Source organism: Pristiophorus japonicus, unplaced genomic scaffold (genome assembly GCF_044704955.1).
Source record: "Pristiophorus japonicus isolate sPriJap1 unplaced genomic scaffold, sPriJap1.hap1 HAP1_SCAFFOLD_221, whole genome shotgun sequence".
NCBI lineage: Eukaryota > Metazoa > Chordata > Chondrichthyes > Pristiophoridae > Pristiophorus > Pristiophorus japonicus.
Window position 1 is genome coordinate 363,401 of NW_027251919.1, and position 16,332 is coordinate 379,732.

The window sequence follows — 16,332 nt, forward strand, 5'->3', positions numbered from 1 at the left end:
CTCGTTACCCTCTATATCTCACTCCTACACCTCTCTCTCACTCCTTCCCCCTCTCTCCCCTTTCCCCACTCTTTCTCCCCTTCCTCGCCTCTTTCCTTCCCCCTTCCCTCTCTCTCACTCGTTCCCCTCTCTCTCTCCCCTTCCCTTCTCTCTATTCCCTTCTCACTCCACTGCCTCCTCCATCTCCCTTTCTTTTTGTTTCCATCTGACCCCTTCCCCCTCTCTCCCCTTCCCTATCCCTCCCTTCCCCCTCCCTCCCTTTCCCTCTCTCCCTTTCCCCCTCACTCCCCTTCCCTTTCTCCCCTTCACTCTCTCCCTTTCCCCCTCTCTCCCTTCCCCCTCTCTCCCCTTCCCTCACTCCCTTTCCCCCTCGAGAGACAGAGAGAAAGTGAGAGATAGTAAGAGAGACACAAAGAGACAACATGTGATCGAGTGAGAGTGAGAGATGGAGAGACAGATACACTGAGAGAGAGAAAGCGAAAGATACAGAGAGAGATTGAGATTGAGAGAGACAGAGAGACAGAGAGATTGGGACAGAGTGTGACTGAGTTGCCTTGGGATGTTTTACTATGTGAAAGACCCGATATATCGATGTTGAGAAGTGAATATTGAAGAGACGGAGGCAGGAGTCTGGGGGATGAGACACAATCTGAGCGTTTCACTGACCCCTGGTGGCTGATAACTTCAGGAAACCCAATCAGAGTGACCTGACTTTATTGTTGTAAACAGCACTGGCTGCAATGCCCCAGTAGTCCACTGGATGGAGCTCTATATATTACACTGGTATCACCCACACTTTGCCTTTTACATAAGAAATAGGAGCAGGAGTGGGCCATTCGGCCCCTCGAGCCTGCTCCACCATTTAATACGATCATGGCTGATCCGATCATGGACTCAGCTCCACTTCCCCACCCGCCCTCTTATTCCCTGATCGGTTAAGAAACTGTCCATCTCTGTCTTAAATTTATTCAATGTCCCGGCTTCCACAGCTCTCTGAGGCAGCGAATTACACAGATTTACAACCCTCTGAGAGAAGAAATTCCTCCTCATCTCAGTTTTAAATGGGCGGTCCCTTATTCTAAGATCATGCCCCCTAGTTCTAGTCTCCCCCATCAGTGGAAACATCCTCTCTGCATCCACCTTGTCGAGCCCCCTCATAATCTTATACTTTTCCATAAGATCACCTCTCATTCTTCTGAATTCCAATGAGTAGAGGCCCAACCTCCTCAACCTTTCCTCATAAGTCAAACCCCTTCATCTCTGGAATCAACCGAGTGAACCTTCTCTGAACTGCCTCCAAAGCAAGTATAACCGGTTTTTATTCAAGCATGCTGGGGAAGTGTTCCGATGGACCTTCTCAGAACAGAGGTTTTCACAATTACAATTCTGCCGCTTTTTGAGGTGTGTGGGCCTCCTACAGAACCACCAATTGGTCGACTACTCTCGGCGAAGTTACATCGATTTGTTGAACCTTTCCAGACTGGCTCTGATTGGTTCTTTCCCACCTGTCCATCTCCAATCACACGTCACCCTCCCGGAATGTGTCATTCAGTGGTGTCAACGTGGCTCGAGGGGCCATATGGCCTACTCCTGCTCCTATTTCTTATGTTCTTAAACCGAGGTTGAGTGTGAGTGATTCCGTGGTCGCTATACGGCCGGGGATCAATTCCTTATCTCAGGGAGTCCAGCTTGAGGAAGAGAAGACATTTGTGGGGGGATTTGAACCCGTGACCTGTGGGTTTACCAATCCGGTGATTATCACAAAGGACTGTGACACACACACACACACTTCCCATTGACTCTCCATTTTCAAAGCAGTTTTATTTTGTTTTTTTGTTTTTTTTTAACTCCATCACAGTGTGTATTTACAAGTTATTTACGCTTCCCATTCTTGACGTCACGTTTTAACAAAAGTGCGCGCTTGCAGGGCGAGGTCTGTGTCAGTCTCTTCACACACCGCCTCTCCCCTCATACCCTGCCAAACGCAGGGGGAGGGGGGTGCACAGTCCGATCCCAATCGATTCACCTCGCTCCTTCCGCTCGCGCGCTGGGAGCTCGAACACTCCACATTTTGTCTTTTTAAAAGAAAACTCAGGTTCCTGCACCGTCACACCACAGCGATTAGACTTACTGCCACCCTGCCTTCTCCATTTGACCCAAAGCTTTGGAAAGAACACAAAAATCAGGAGCAGGGGAGTCACCCCCATGGCCCCCCTCGAGCCTGCTCCGCCATTTAATACATGGCTGATCTTCGAGCTAGTCTCCTCTCTTCCCTCCTTATCCCTTGATTCCTCCAGAGTCCAAAAATCTATTGAGAGCTGTCATAGAATCAAAGAATAATTGTGACACAGAATCAGGCCATTGGGGCGACCAAGAGCTACCCAGCCTAATCCCACTTTCCAGCTCTCGGTCCATAGCCCTGTAGGTTACGACACTTCAAGTGTACATCCAGGTACTTTTTAAATGTGGTGAGGGTTTCTGCCTCTACCACCCTTTCAGGCCGTGAGTTCCAGACCCCCACCACCCTCTGGGTGAAGACATTTCCCCTCAAATCCCCTCTAAACCTCCCCCAATTACTTTAAATCTATTTCCCCTGGTTATTGACCCCTCTGCTAAGGGAAATAGGTCCTTCCTATCCACTCTATCCAGGCCCCTCATAATTTTATACACCTCAATTAAATCTCCCCTCAGCCTCCTCTGTTCCCAGGAAAACAACCCCAGCCTATCCAATCTTTGCTCATGGCTAAAGTTTTCCAGTCCCGGCAACATCCTGGTAAATCTCCTCTGCACCCTCTCCAGTGCAATCACATCCTTCCTGTAATGTGGTGACCAGAATTGCACGCAGTACTCCAGCTGTGGCCTAACCAGTGTTGTATACAGTTCAAGCATAACCTCCCTGCTCTTGTATTCTGTGCCTCGATTAATAAAGGCAAGTATTCCGTATGCCTTTTTAACCACCTTATCCCCCTGGCCTGCTACCTTCAGGGATCTGTGGACCTGCACTCCAAGGTTCCCTCTGTTCCTCTACACTTCTCAGTGTCCTACCATTTAATGTGTATTCCCTTGCCTTGTTAGCCCTCCCCAAATGCATGACCTCACACCTCTCTGGATTAAATTCCATTTTCCACTGTTCTGCCCACCTGACCAGTTCATCGATATCTTCCTGCAGTCCACAGCTTTCTTCTTCATTATCAACCCCACGGCATATTTTTGTATCATCTGCAAACTTCTTAATCATCCCCCCTATATTCAAGTCTAGATCATTGATGTATACCACAAAAAGCAAGGGACCCAGTTCTGAGCCCTGCGGAACCCCACTGGAAACATCCTTCCAGTCACAAAAACATCCATCAACCAATACCCTTTGCTTCCTGACTCTGAGACAATTTTGGCTCCAACTTGACACTTTGCCCTGGATCCCATGGGCTTTTACTTTCGTGACCAGTCTGCCATGTGGGACCTTATCGAAAGCTTTGCTAAACTTCATATACACTACATAGAAACATAGAAACATAGAAAATAGGTGCAGGAGTAGGCCATTCGGCCCTTCTAGCCTGCACCGCCATTCAATGAGTTCATGGCTGAACATTCAACTTCAGTACCCCATTCCTGCTTTCTCGCCATACCCCTTGATCCCCCTAGCAGTAAGGACCTCATCTAACTCCTTTTTGAATATATTTAGTGAATTGGCCTCAACAACTTTCTGTGGTAGAGAATTCCACAGGTTCACCACTCTCTGGGTGAAGAAGTTCCTCCGCATCTCGGTCCTAAATGGCTTACCCCTTATCCTTAGACTGTGACCCCTGGTTCTGGACTTCCCCAACATTGGGAACATTCTTCCTGCATCTAACCTGTCTAACCCCGTCAGAATTTTATATGTTTCTATGAGGTCCCCTCTCATTCTTCTGAACTCCAGTGAATACAAGCCCAGTTGATCCAGTCTTTCTTGATAGGTCAGTCCCACCATCCCGGGAATCAGTCTGGTGAACCTTCGCTGCACTCCCTCAATAGCAAGAATGTCCTTCCTCAGGTTAGGAGACCAAAACTGTACACAATACTCCAGGTGTGGCCTCACCAATGCCCTGTACAACTGTAGCAACACCTCCCTGCCCCTGTACTCAAATCCCCTTGCTATGAAGGCCAACATGCCATTTGCTTTCTTAACCGCCTGCTGCACCTGCATGCCAACCTTCAATGACTGATGTACCATGACACCCAGGTCTCTTTGCACCTCCCCTTTTCCTAATCTGTCACCATTCAGATAATAGTCTGTCTCTCTGTTTTTACCACCAAAGTGGATAACCTCACATTTATCCACATTATACTTCATCTGCCATGCATTTGCCCACTCACCTAACCTATCCAAGTCGCTCTGCAGCCTCACAGCATCCTCCTCGCAGCTCACACTGCCACCCAACTTAGTGTCATCCGCAAATTTGGAGATACTACATTTAATCCCCTCATCTAAATCATTAATGTACAGTGTAAACAGCTGGGGCCCCAGCACAGAACCTTGCGGTACCCCACTAGTCACTGCCTGCCATTCTGAAAAGTACCCATTTACTCCTACTCTTTGCTTCCTGTCTGACAACCAGTTCTCAATCCATGTCAGTACACTACCCCCAATCCCATGTGCTCTAACTTTGCACATCAATCTCTTGTGTGGGACCTTGTCGAACGCCTTCTGAAAGTCCAAATATACCACATCAACTGGTTCTCCCTTATCCACTCTACTGGAAACATCCTCAAAAAATTCCAGAAGATTTGTCAAGCATGATTTCCCTTTCACAAATCCATGCTGACTTGGACCTATCATGTCACCTCTTTCCAAATGCACTGCTATGACATCCTTAATAATTGATTCCATCATTTTACCCACTACCGATGTCAGGCTGACCGGTCTATAATTCCCTGTTTTCTCTCTCCCTCCTTTTTTAAAAAGTGGGGTTACATTGGCTACCCTCCACTCCATAGGAACTGATCCAGAGTCAATGGAATGTTGGAAAATGACTGTCAACGCATCCACTATTCCCAAGGCCACCTCCTTAAGTACTCTGGGATGCAGTCCATCAGGCCCTGGGGATTTATCGGCCTTCAATCCCATCAATTTCCCCAACACAATTTCCCGGCTAATAAGGATTTCCCTCAGTTCCTCCTCCTTACTAGACCCCCCGACCCCTTTTATAACCGGAAGGTTGTTCGTGTCCTCCTTCGTGAATACCGAACCAAAGTTCTTGTTCAATTGGTCCGCCATTTCTTTGTTCCCCGTTATGACTTCCCCTGATTCTGACTGCAGGGGACCTACATTTGTCTTTACTAACCTTTTTCTCTTTACATATCTATAGAAACTTTTGCAATCCGTCTTAATGTTCCCTGCAAGCTTCTTGTCATACTCCATTTTCCCTGCCCTAATCAAACCCTTTGTCCTCCTCTGCTGAGTTCTAAATTTCTCCCAGTCCCCGGGTTCGCTGCTATTTCTGGCCAATTTGTATGCCACTTCCTTGGCTTTAATACTATCCCTGATTTCCCTTGATAGCCACGGTTGAGCCACCTTCCCTTTTTTATTTCTATGCCAGACAGGAATGTACAATTGTTGTAGTTCATCCATGCGGTCTCTAAATGTCTGCCATTGCCCATCCACAGTCAACCCCTTAAGTATCATTCGCCAATCCATCTCAGCCAATTCACGCCTCATACCTTCAAAGTTAGCCTTCTTTAAGTTCTGGACCATGGTCTCTGAATCAACTGTTTCATTCTCCATCCTAATGCAGAATTCCACCATATTATGGTCACTCTTCCCCAAGGGGCCTCGCACAACGAGATTGCTAATTAATCCTTTCTCATTACATAACACCCAGTCTAAGATGGCCTCCCCCCTAGTTGGTTCCTCGACATATTGGTCTAAAAAACCATCCCTTATGCACTCCAGAAAATCCTCCTCCACCGTATTGCTTCCAGTTTGGTTAGCCCAATCTATGTGCATATTAAAGTCACCCATTATAACTGCTGCACCTTTATTGCACGCACCCCTAATTTCCTGTTTGATGCCCTCCCCAACATCACTACTACTGTTTGGAGGTCTGTACACAACTCCCACTAACGTTTTTTGCCCTTTGGTGTTCTGCAGCTCTACCCATATAGATTCCACATCATCCAAGCTAATGTCCTTCCTAACTATTGCCTTAATCTCCTCCTTAACCAGCAATGCTACCCCACCTCCTTTTCCTTTTATTCTATCCTTCCTGAATGTTGAATACCCCTGGATGTTGAGTTCCCAGCCCTGCTCATCCTGGAGCCACGTCTCCGTAATCCCAATCACATCATATTTGTTAACATCTATTTGCACAGTTAATTCATCCACCTTATTGCGGATACTCCTTGCATTAAGACACAAAGCCTTTAGGCTTGTTTTTTTAACACCCTCTGTCCTTTTAGAATTTTGCTGTACAATGGCCCTTTTTGTTCTTTGCCTTGGGTTTCTCTGCCCTCCACTTTTCCTCATCTCCTTTCTGTCTTTTGTTTTTGCCTCCTTTTTGTTTCCCTCTATCTCCCTGCATTGGTTCCCATCCCCCTGCCATATTAGTTTAACTCCTCCCCAACAGCACTAGCAAACACTCCCCCGAGGACATTGGTTCCGATTCTGCCCAGGTGCAGACCGTCCGGATTGTACTGGTCCCACCTCCCCCAGAACCGGTTCCAATGCCCCAGGAATTTGAATCCCTCCCTGCTGCACCATTGCTCAAGCCACGTATTCATCTGAGCTATCCTGCGATTCCTACTCTGACTAGCACGTGGCACTGGTAGCAATCCCGAGATTACTACTTTTGAGGTCCTACTTTTTAATTTAGCTCCTAGCTCCTTAAATTCATTTCGTAGGAACTCATCCCTTTTTTTACCTATGTCATTGGTACCAACGTGCACCACGACAACTGGCTGTTCTCCCTCCCTTTTTAGAATGTCCTCCACCCGCTCCGAGACATCCTTGACCCTTGCACCAGGGAGGCAACATACCATCCTGGAGTCTCGGTTGCGGCCGCAGAAACGCCTATCTATTCCCTTTACAATTGAATCCCCTATCACTATCGCTCTTCCACTCTTTTTCCTGCCCTCCTGTGCAACAGAGCCAGCCACGGTGCCATGAACTTGGCTGCTGCTGCCCTCCCCTGATGAGTCATCCCCCTCAACAGTACTCAAAGCGGTGTATCTGTTTTGCAGGGGGATGACCACAGGGGACCCCTGCACTACCTTCCTTGCACTACTCTTCCTGCTGGTCTTCCATTCCCTCGCTGGCTGTGGACCCTTCTCCTGCAGTAAGACCAACTCGCTACACGTGATACTCACGTCATTCTCAGCATCGTGGATGCTCCAGAGTGAATCCACCTTCAGCTCCAACTCCGCAACGCGGACCGTCAGTAGCCGGAGGTGGACACACTTCCCGCACATGTAGTCGTCAGGGACACTGGTGTTGTCCCCGTGTTCCCACATGGTACAGGAGGAGCATATCACGTGACCGAGCTGTCCTGCCATGACTTAACCCTTAGATACACTTAAATTGCCGACAACAATGTTAAAAGTTTAGACTAATAAAGAAAAAGAAAAACTACTCACCAATCAGCAGCCAATCACTTACCACGTTGGCTGTGACGTCACCTTTTGATTTCCTTCTACTTCTTTTTTGCCTTCTCTCCCAGCTGGAGCTGCACCGCTACGCCTCTCTCGACGCTCCCCCGACTGCCGAGCCTTTTATAGGCCGCTGCCTCTCTGGACTCCCGCCTCTCTCGACGCTCCCCGGACTGCTGAGCCTTTTATAGGCCGCTGCCTCTCTGGACTCCCGCCTCTCTCGACGCTCCCCGGACTGCTGAGCCTTTTATAGGCCGCTGCCTCTCTGGACTCCCGCCTCTCTCGACGCTCCCCGGAATGCTGAGCCTTTTATAGGCCGCTGCCTCTCTGGACTCCCGCCTCTCTTGACGCTCCCCGGACTGCTGAGCCTTTTATAGGCCGCTGCCTCTCTGGACTCCCGCCTCTCTCGACGCTCCCCGGACTGCTGAGCCTTTTATAGGCCGCTGCCTCTCTGGACTCCCGCCTCTCTCGACGCTCCCCGGACTGCTGAGCCTTTTATAGGCCGCTGCCTCTCTGGACTCCCGCCTCTCTCGACGCTCCCCGGACTGCTGAGCCTTTTATAGGCCGCTGCCTCTCTGGACTCCCGCCTCTCTCGACGCTCCCCGGACTGCTGAGCCTTTTATAGGCCGCTGCCTCTCTGGACTCCCGCCTCTCATCATACACACTGCCCTCATCAACCCTCCTGGTTACCTCCTCGAAAAATTCAATCGTTAGTCAGACAGGAACTTCCCTTAACAAATCCGTGCTGACTGTCCCTGATTAACCCGTGTCTTTCTAAATGTAGATTTATCCTGTCCTTCAAGAATTTTTCCAATAATTTTCCCACCACGGAGGTTAGGCTGACTGGTCTATCATTACTCGGTTTATCCCTTTCTCCCTTCTTGAACAAAGGTACCACCTTCGCAGGCCTCCAGTCCTCTGGTACCATGCTTGAAGCCAGAGAGGATTGGAAAATGATGGTCAGAGCCTCTGCTATTTCCTCTTTTGCTTCACTCAACAGCCTGGGATACATTTCATCCGGGCCTGAGACTTATCCACTTTCAAAGCTGCTAAACCCCGGGGGAAGGGCGGGTATCAGGGAGGAGGGGTAGAGAGGGGGTGGAGCGGGGAGGGCAGGGGTGGGGGGTGGGGCAGAGTGGGAATAATCTCTTTCACACAGCCGACACAGGCACGATGGGCCGAATGGCCCTCCTTGTGTGCTGTAAGATTCTGTGAATGTTCAGGGATGAATCACCGAGAATGATTATTCGGGCCCCACCTCCTTGTTAACAATAGTAAGATGCAAACAGGAGCTGGTGTTGCAGGTAAGTCCATAGCTCAGGGGTTAGAGCCCTGGTCTTGTAAACCAGAGGTCGTGAGTTCAAATCTTACGGGGACCTACTCAAAATGAACTTAACATTTAAGTTTGCTGTCAGTTAACAAGGTTTTTAATTACAAATGTTTAATATCTCTGAGACTGACTGAGGAACAGCAGGCCTTCCTCGTACCCTTTCGTCTCTCTCTGCCCTCCCCATCATGAGTCTTTTTACCCCTCTCTCCCTTTCCAACTATCTCGCTTTCCCCGTTTCTCACTCTGCTTCCCCCTCTCTTCTCCCTTCCCCCTCTCTCCCCTCACTCTCTCCCCTTCCCTTTCTCCTCCTCCTCGCTCTCTCTCCCCTTCCCACTCTTACACACTCGTTACCCCCTATATCTCGCTCCTGCACCTCTCTCTCACTCCTTCCCCCTCTCTCCCCTTTCCCCACTCTTTCTCTCCTTCCTCACCTCTTTCCTTCCCCCTTTCTCTCCCCTTCTCTCTCTGGATGTTTAACATCTCTGAGACCGACCCTGGAACAACAGGCTCCCCTCATACCCTTCCCCCTCTCCTCTTCTCGTCTCTCTTACACTCTCTCTCCCTTTTCCCCCGCTCGAACTCACTCCTTCACCCTCTCTTTCCCCTTCCCCTCTCTCTCCTTCCCCTGTCTCATTCTCCCTTCTCCTATCTCCCCTTCCCCTGTCTCATTCTCCCCTTCCCCTCTCTCTCCTCTCTTCCCTTCCCTCTCTACTTTCATTCTCTCACTCCTTCCCCTCTCTCTCCTTCCTCCTCTATCTTCCCTCTCTCTCCCCTACCCACACTCTCCCCTGCCCCCTCTGCCTTTTCACTCTACTCTCCCCTTCCCCTATCCTCCCTCCCCTCTCTCCTCTCTCTCACTTTTCCCTTTCTTTTCAGATTCTCCCCATTCTCCCTCTCTCTCCCCTTCCTTTCTCTCTCCCCTGTCTCCTCCCTCTCTCACCTTCCCATCTCTCCCCCCTTCCTCTCTCTCACTCCTTCCCCCTCTCTGTCACTTCTGCACCCTCTCTCCCCTTCCCCTCCCCTCCCTCTCTCTCCCCTTCCCCTCCCTCTCTCTCCTCTTCCCCCTCTCTCTCACTCCTTCCACTCTATCTTTTCCCTTCCCCTTTCTTTCCTGTTCCTTCCCCTGTCTTTCCCAGAGCAGGTGGCTCCATAGTTCAGGAGTTAGAGCACTGGTCTAATAAACCAGGCGTCGTGGGTTCAAATCTCATTGGGTCCTACTCAAAGTTATTTAAATTTGCTATTAGTTCACAAGGTCTTTAATTATGAATATTAAACAGCTCCAAGACTGGTCCTGGATAAACAGGCTAATTTCTCTTACACTCTCTCTCCCCTTCCAAATCTCTCTCACCCTTCCCCATTCTACATCTTTTTCTCACTCTCTCGCTATCTCCTTTTCCCCGTCTCTCACTCATTCCCCTCTCTCCCCTTCCTCCTCCCTCACCCCACCTTCTTTCCCTTCCCTCCCTCTGTCTCCCCTTCTCTCTCTCTCCTGCCTTTCTCTCTCTCCTTCCCTCTATCACTCCTTTCCCTCTCTCCCTCCCTTCCACTCTCTCTAACCCCAGCTCCTTCCCCTGTCTTTCCCAGAGCAGGTGCCCTCCTGTCTCTCTCTCCTTTCCCTTTCCTTTGAGATCCTCCCCTTCTCTCTTTTCTTCCCCTCCCTCTCTTTCCCCTTCCCCTCTCTCCCCTTCCCCTCTCTCTTCCCTCTTTCCTACTCCTTCCCCTCTCTTCCACCTTCGACATTCTCCCCGCCTCTCTCTCTCCCTGTCTCCCCTTCCCCCTCTCTCTCCTTCCCCCCTCTCTCCCCTTCCCACTCTCTCTCACTCCTTCCCCCTCTCTCCTCTTCCCCCCTCTCTCTCTCCCCTTCCCCCTCTCTCTCCCATTCTACTCTCTCTTTTCCCTTCCCCTCTCTTTCCTGCTCCTTCCCCTGTCCTTCCCCAGGCAGGTAGCTCCATAGCTCAGGGGTTAGAGCACTGGTCTTATAAACCTGGGGTCATGGGTTCAGATCTCACTGGGGCCTATTCAAAATTAGCTCAGTATTTAAATTTGCTGTTAGTTAACACGGTGTTTAATTATAAATGTTAAACAACTCTGTGACTGACCCGATATCAACAGGCTCATTTCTCTTACACTCTTTCCCTCCCTTCCACATTCTGCATCTTTTTCTCCCTCTCTCTCTATCACATTTTCCCCGTCTCTCACTCATTCCCCTCTCTCCCCTTCCCCCACCCTCTTTCCTTCCCCCTCACTCTCGATCCTTCTCCCTCGCTCTTCTCTCACTCCTTCCCCTCCTTCCACTCACTCTCCCCATCCGTTCCCTCTCTTTCCCTTCCCTGCCTCTGTCTCCCCTTCTCTCTCTCTCCTGCCTCTCTCTCTCCTTCCCTCTCTCTCCCCTTCCACTCCCTCTCTCACCCCTTTCCCTCTCTCCCTCCCTCTCTCCCCAGCTCCTTCCCCTGTATTTCCCAGAGGAGGTGCCTTCCTGTCTCTCTCTCCTTTCCCTTTCCTTTGAGATTCTCCCCTTCTCCCTCTTCTTCCCCGCCCTCTCTTTCCCCTTCCCCTCTCTCTTCCCTCTTTCCTACTCCTTCCCCTCTCTCCGCCACTTCTACATTCTCCCCGCCTCTCTCTCTCCCCTTCCTCTCCCTGTCTCCCTTTCCCCCTCTCTCTCACTCCTTCCCCCCTCTCTCCCCTTCTCCTTTCTCTCCCTTTACCCCTCTTTCACTCCTTCCCATCTATCTCCCCTTCCGCCTTCTCCCCTTCCCCTCTCTTTCGCAATCCTTCCCCCTCTGTTCCCTTAACCTCTCTTTCCCCTTCCCTCGCTCTCTCCCCTGCCCCTCTCTCCCCTTCCCCTCCCTCTCTCTCCACTTCCCCTTTCTCTCACTCCTTCCACTCTCTCTTTTCCCTTCCCCTCTCTTTCCTGTTCTTTCCCCTGTCTTTCCCAGAGCAGGTGGCTCCATATTTCAGGGGTTAGAGCACTGGTCTTGTCAACCAAGAGTTGTGAGTTCAAATCTCACTGGGGCCTACTCAAAATTCGCTCAATATTTAAATTCACTGTCAATTAACAAGGGGCTTAATTATAAATATTAAACAGCTCTGAGACTGACCCTGGAACAACAGCTTCTCGTCTCTCTTACACTCTCTCTCCCTTCTTCCCTGCTCGAACTCACTCCTTCACCCTCTCTTTCCCCTTTCTCATTCTCTCCTTCCACTGTCTCATTCTTCCCTTCTCCTCTGCCTCATTCTCCCCTTCCCCTCTCTCTCCTCTCTCCCCTTCCCTCTCTACTTTCATTCTCTCACTCCTTCCCCTCTCTCTCCTTCCTCCTCTCTCTTCCCTCCCCCTCTCTCCCCTACCCACACTCTTCCCTTTTCACTCTCCCTCTCCCATTCCCCTATCTTCCCTCCCCTCTCTCCTCTCTCTCACTTTTCCCTTTCTTTTCAGATTTTCCCCATTCTCCCTCTCTCTCCCCTTCCTTTCTCTCTCCCCTGTCTCCTCCCTCTCTCGCCTTCCCATCTCTCCCCCCTTCCTCTCTCTCACTCCTTCCCTCTCTCTCCCCTTCCCCCTCTCTGTCACTTCTGCCCCCTCTCTCCCCTTCCCCTCCCCTCCCTCTCTCTCTCCCCTTCCCCTCCCTCTCTGCCCCCTTCCCCTCTCTCTCACTCCTTCCACTCTCTCTTTTCCCTTTCCCCTCTCTTTCCTGCTCCTTCCCCTGTTTTTCCCAGAGCAGGTGGCTCCATAGTTCAGGGGTTAGAGCACTGGTTCAGTAAACCACGGGCCGTGGGTTCAAATCTCATTTGGGCCTATTTAAAATTAGCTCAGTGTTTAAATTCACTGTCAATTAACAAGGGCTTTAAGTATAAATATTAAACAGCCCCAAGACTGACTCTGGAACAACAGGCTTCACTCTCTCTCCCTTTTTCCCCGCTCGGTCTCACTCCTTCACCCTCACTTTCCCCTTCCCCTGTCTCATTCTCCCGTTCCCCTCTCACTCCTTCCCTCCTCTCTTCCTCCATGTCTCCCATTCCCCTCTCTCTCTCCCCTTCCCTCTCTCTCCACCCTTCCCCTCTCTCTCTCACTCCTCCCACTCTCTCGTTCCTGCTCCTTCCTGTGTTGTTACTTGGCTCCATAGCTCAGGGGTTAGAGCATTGGTGTTGTAAACTAGGGGTTGTGAGTTCAAATCTTACTGGGGCTTGTTTAAAATTAGCTCAGTATTTAAATTCACTGTCAATGAACAAGGGATTTAATTATAAATATTAAACATCCCCAAGACAGACCCTGGAATAAAAGACTCTCTCTTTCCCTTCCCCATCACGACCCGTTCTATATCTTTTATCCCCTCTCTCCCTTTCCCGCTATCTCGCCTTCCCCGTCTCTCACTCATTCCCCCCTCTCACCCTCTCACCCTCTCCCTCTCTCCCCTCACTACTCTCTCTCTCTCTTATCCCTTTCTTTTCAGATTCTCCCTCTCTCTCCCCTTCCCCGCTCGGTCTCACTCCTTCACCCTCTCTTTCCCCTTCCCCTGTCTCCCCTTCCCCTCTCTCTCCTCTCTCCCCTTCCCTCTCTACTTTCATTCTCTCCCCACTCGTTGCCCTCTCTCTCCTTCCTCCTCTATCTTCCCTCTCTCCCCCTCCCCCTCTCTCCCCTACCCACTCGCTCCCCTGCCCCTTCTGCCTTTTCACTCTCCCTCTTCCCTTCCCCTATCTTCCATCCCCTCTCTCCTCTCTCTCTCTTTTCCCTTTCTTTTCAGATTCTCCCATTCTCCCTCTCTCTCCCCTTCCTTTCTCTCTCCCCTGTCTCCTCCCTCTCTCGTCTTCCCATCTCTCTCCCCTCCCTCTCTCTCCCCTTCCCTCTCTCTCTCACTCCTTCCACCCTCTCTTTCCCTTCCCCTCTCTTTTCTGCTCCTTTCCCTGTCTTTCCCAGAGCAGGTGGCTCCATAGCTCAGGGGTCAGGGGTCGTGGGTTCAAATCTCATTGGGGCCTACTAAAAATTAGCTCAGTATTTAAATTTACTGTCAATTAACAACAGCTTTAATTATAAATATTAAACAGCTCTGTGACCGACCATGGATCAACAGGCTCATTTCTCTTACACTCACGCTCCCTTTCCAAATCTCTCTCTCCCTTCCCCATTCTACATATTTTTCTCCCTTTCTCTCTGTCTCATTTTCCCCGTCTCTCACTCATTCCCCTCTCTCCCCTTCCCCCTCCCTCACCCCACCCTCTTTCCTTCCCCCTCACTCTCTATCCTTCTCCCTCGCTTTTGTCTCACTCCTTCCTCTCCTTCCCCTCACTCTCCCCATCCGCTCCCTCTTTCCCTTCCCTGCCTCTGTCTCCCCTTCTCTCTCTCTCCTGCCTTTCTCTCTCTCTCCTTCCCTCTCTCACTCACTCCTTTCACTCTCTCCCTCCCTTCCCCTCTCTCTCTCCCCAGCTCCTTCCCCTGTCTGTACCCAGGCAGGTGGCTCCATAGCTCAGGGGTTAGAGCACTGGTCTAGTAAACCAGGGGTCGTGAGTTCAAATCTCACTGGGGCCTACTCAAAATTAGCTCAGTATTTAACTTCACTGTCAATTAACAAGAGATTTAATATATAAATATTAAACATCTCTGAGACCGACCCTAGAACGAGAGGAACCTTCTTGCCCCCTTCACCAATCTTTCTCACGCCTTATTCCTCTCTCCGTCTCCCAGCTTCTCACTCTGTGTCTCCGCTTTTGCCTTTCCCCTCTCCCTCTCTCATTGCCTGTTGCTCTCTCTCTCTGCCCTCTACGTCACTGTCTCTCACCGTCTCTCCTTCTCCATCTCTGTGTCTCTCTTTGTCACAGCCCCTCGAGCCTGTTCCGCCATTCAATTAGATCAGGGCTGATCCATATTTTAACTCCATCTACCTGCCTCGGTTCCGTAACCGTTAGTAACCTTGCCTAACCAAAATAATAGAATCAGAGAACATTATGAGACAGAAGGAGGCCATTCGGCCCATTGTGTCTGTGCCGGTCGGAAGAACAGTTACCCAGCCTAATCCCATTTCCAGCTCTCGGTACGTAACCCAGGGGATTTGCAGGATCTTGCGGAGACATCGTTGGTGGTATTTCTCCAGCGACTTGAGCTGTCTGCTGTACATGGTCCATGTCTCTGAGCCATACAGGAGGGCGGGTATCACTACAGCCCTGTAGACCATGAGCTCGGTGGTAGGTTTGAGGGCCTGGTCTTCAAACACTCTTTTCCTCAGGCGGCCGAAGGCTGCACTGACGCACTGGGGGCGGTGTTGGATCTGGTGGTCAATGCCTGCCCTTGTTGATAAGAGACTCCCGAGGTTTGGGGAATGGTCCCCGGTGTCCAGGGCCGCGCCGTGGACCTTGCTGACTGGGGGGCAGTGCTGTGCAGTGAGGACAGGCTGCTGGAGGACCTTTGTCTTACGGATGTTTAGTGTAAGGCCCGAGCTCTCGGCCGCCTCGGTGAAGATGTTGACGATGACTTGGAGATCAGCCTCTGAATGTGCGCAGACGCAGGCGTCGTCCACGTACTGTAGCTTGACGACAGAGGTTGGGGTGGTCTTGGACCTGGCCTGGAGACGGCGAAGGTTGAACAGGTTCCCACTGGTTCTGTAGTTTAGTTCCACTCCAGCGGGGAGCTTGTTGACTGTGAGGTGGAGCATGGCAGCGAGGAAGATTGAGAAGAGGTTTGGGGGCGATGACACAGCCCTGCTTGACCCCGGTCCGGACGTGGATTGGGGTCTGTGATGGATCCGTTGGGTCAGGATCGCGGCCTGCATGTCGTCGTGGAGCAGGCCGGAGGATGGTGACGAACTTTTGGGGGCAGCCGAAACGGAGGAGGACGCTCCATAGACCCTCGCGGTTGACGGTGTCAAAGGCCTTTGTGAGGTCGAAGAAGGCCATGGACAAGGGTTAGGCTAGTCCCTGTATTTCTCTTGTCCTCATCGACCCTCCTTGTTACCTCCTCAAACAACTCAATCAAGTTAGTCAGACACGGCCTTCCCTGAACAAATCCACACCGACCGACCTTGATTAATCTGTGTCTTTCTAAATGTAGGTTTATCCTGTCCCTCAGAATTGATCCCAGTAATAACTTTCACCGGGGAATGGGATAAATACTTGCCGGGCTGTGGGGAAAGTGCGGGGGGCGAGGGGAATAATCTCTCTCACAGAGCCGACACAGACACGATGGGCCGAATGGCCCTCCTTGTGTGCTGTAAGATTCTGTCAATGTTCAGGGATGGATCACCGAGAATGATTATTCGGGCCCCACCTCCATGTTAACAATAGTAAGATATAAACAGGAGCTGGTGTTACAGGTGGCTCCATAGCTCAGGGGTTAGAGCACAGGTCTTGTGAGCCAGGGATTGTAAGTTTATATATTAGTGGGGCCTACTAAAAATTGC

General features: G+C 50.7%; 1 non-coding gene across 1 annotated transcript; it reads left to right on the forward strand.

Moving 5' to 3' along the window:
- Positions 1–14,395: 14,395 nt before the first annotated feature.
- trnat-agu (transfer RNA threonine (anticodon AGU)) lies at positions 14,396–14,468 on the forward strand. Its single transcript has one exon. It is a non-coding gene; the product is annotated as a tRNA-Thr (tRNA).
- The last annotated feature ends 1,864 nt before the right edge of the window (positions 14,469–16,332 follow it).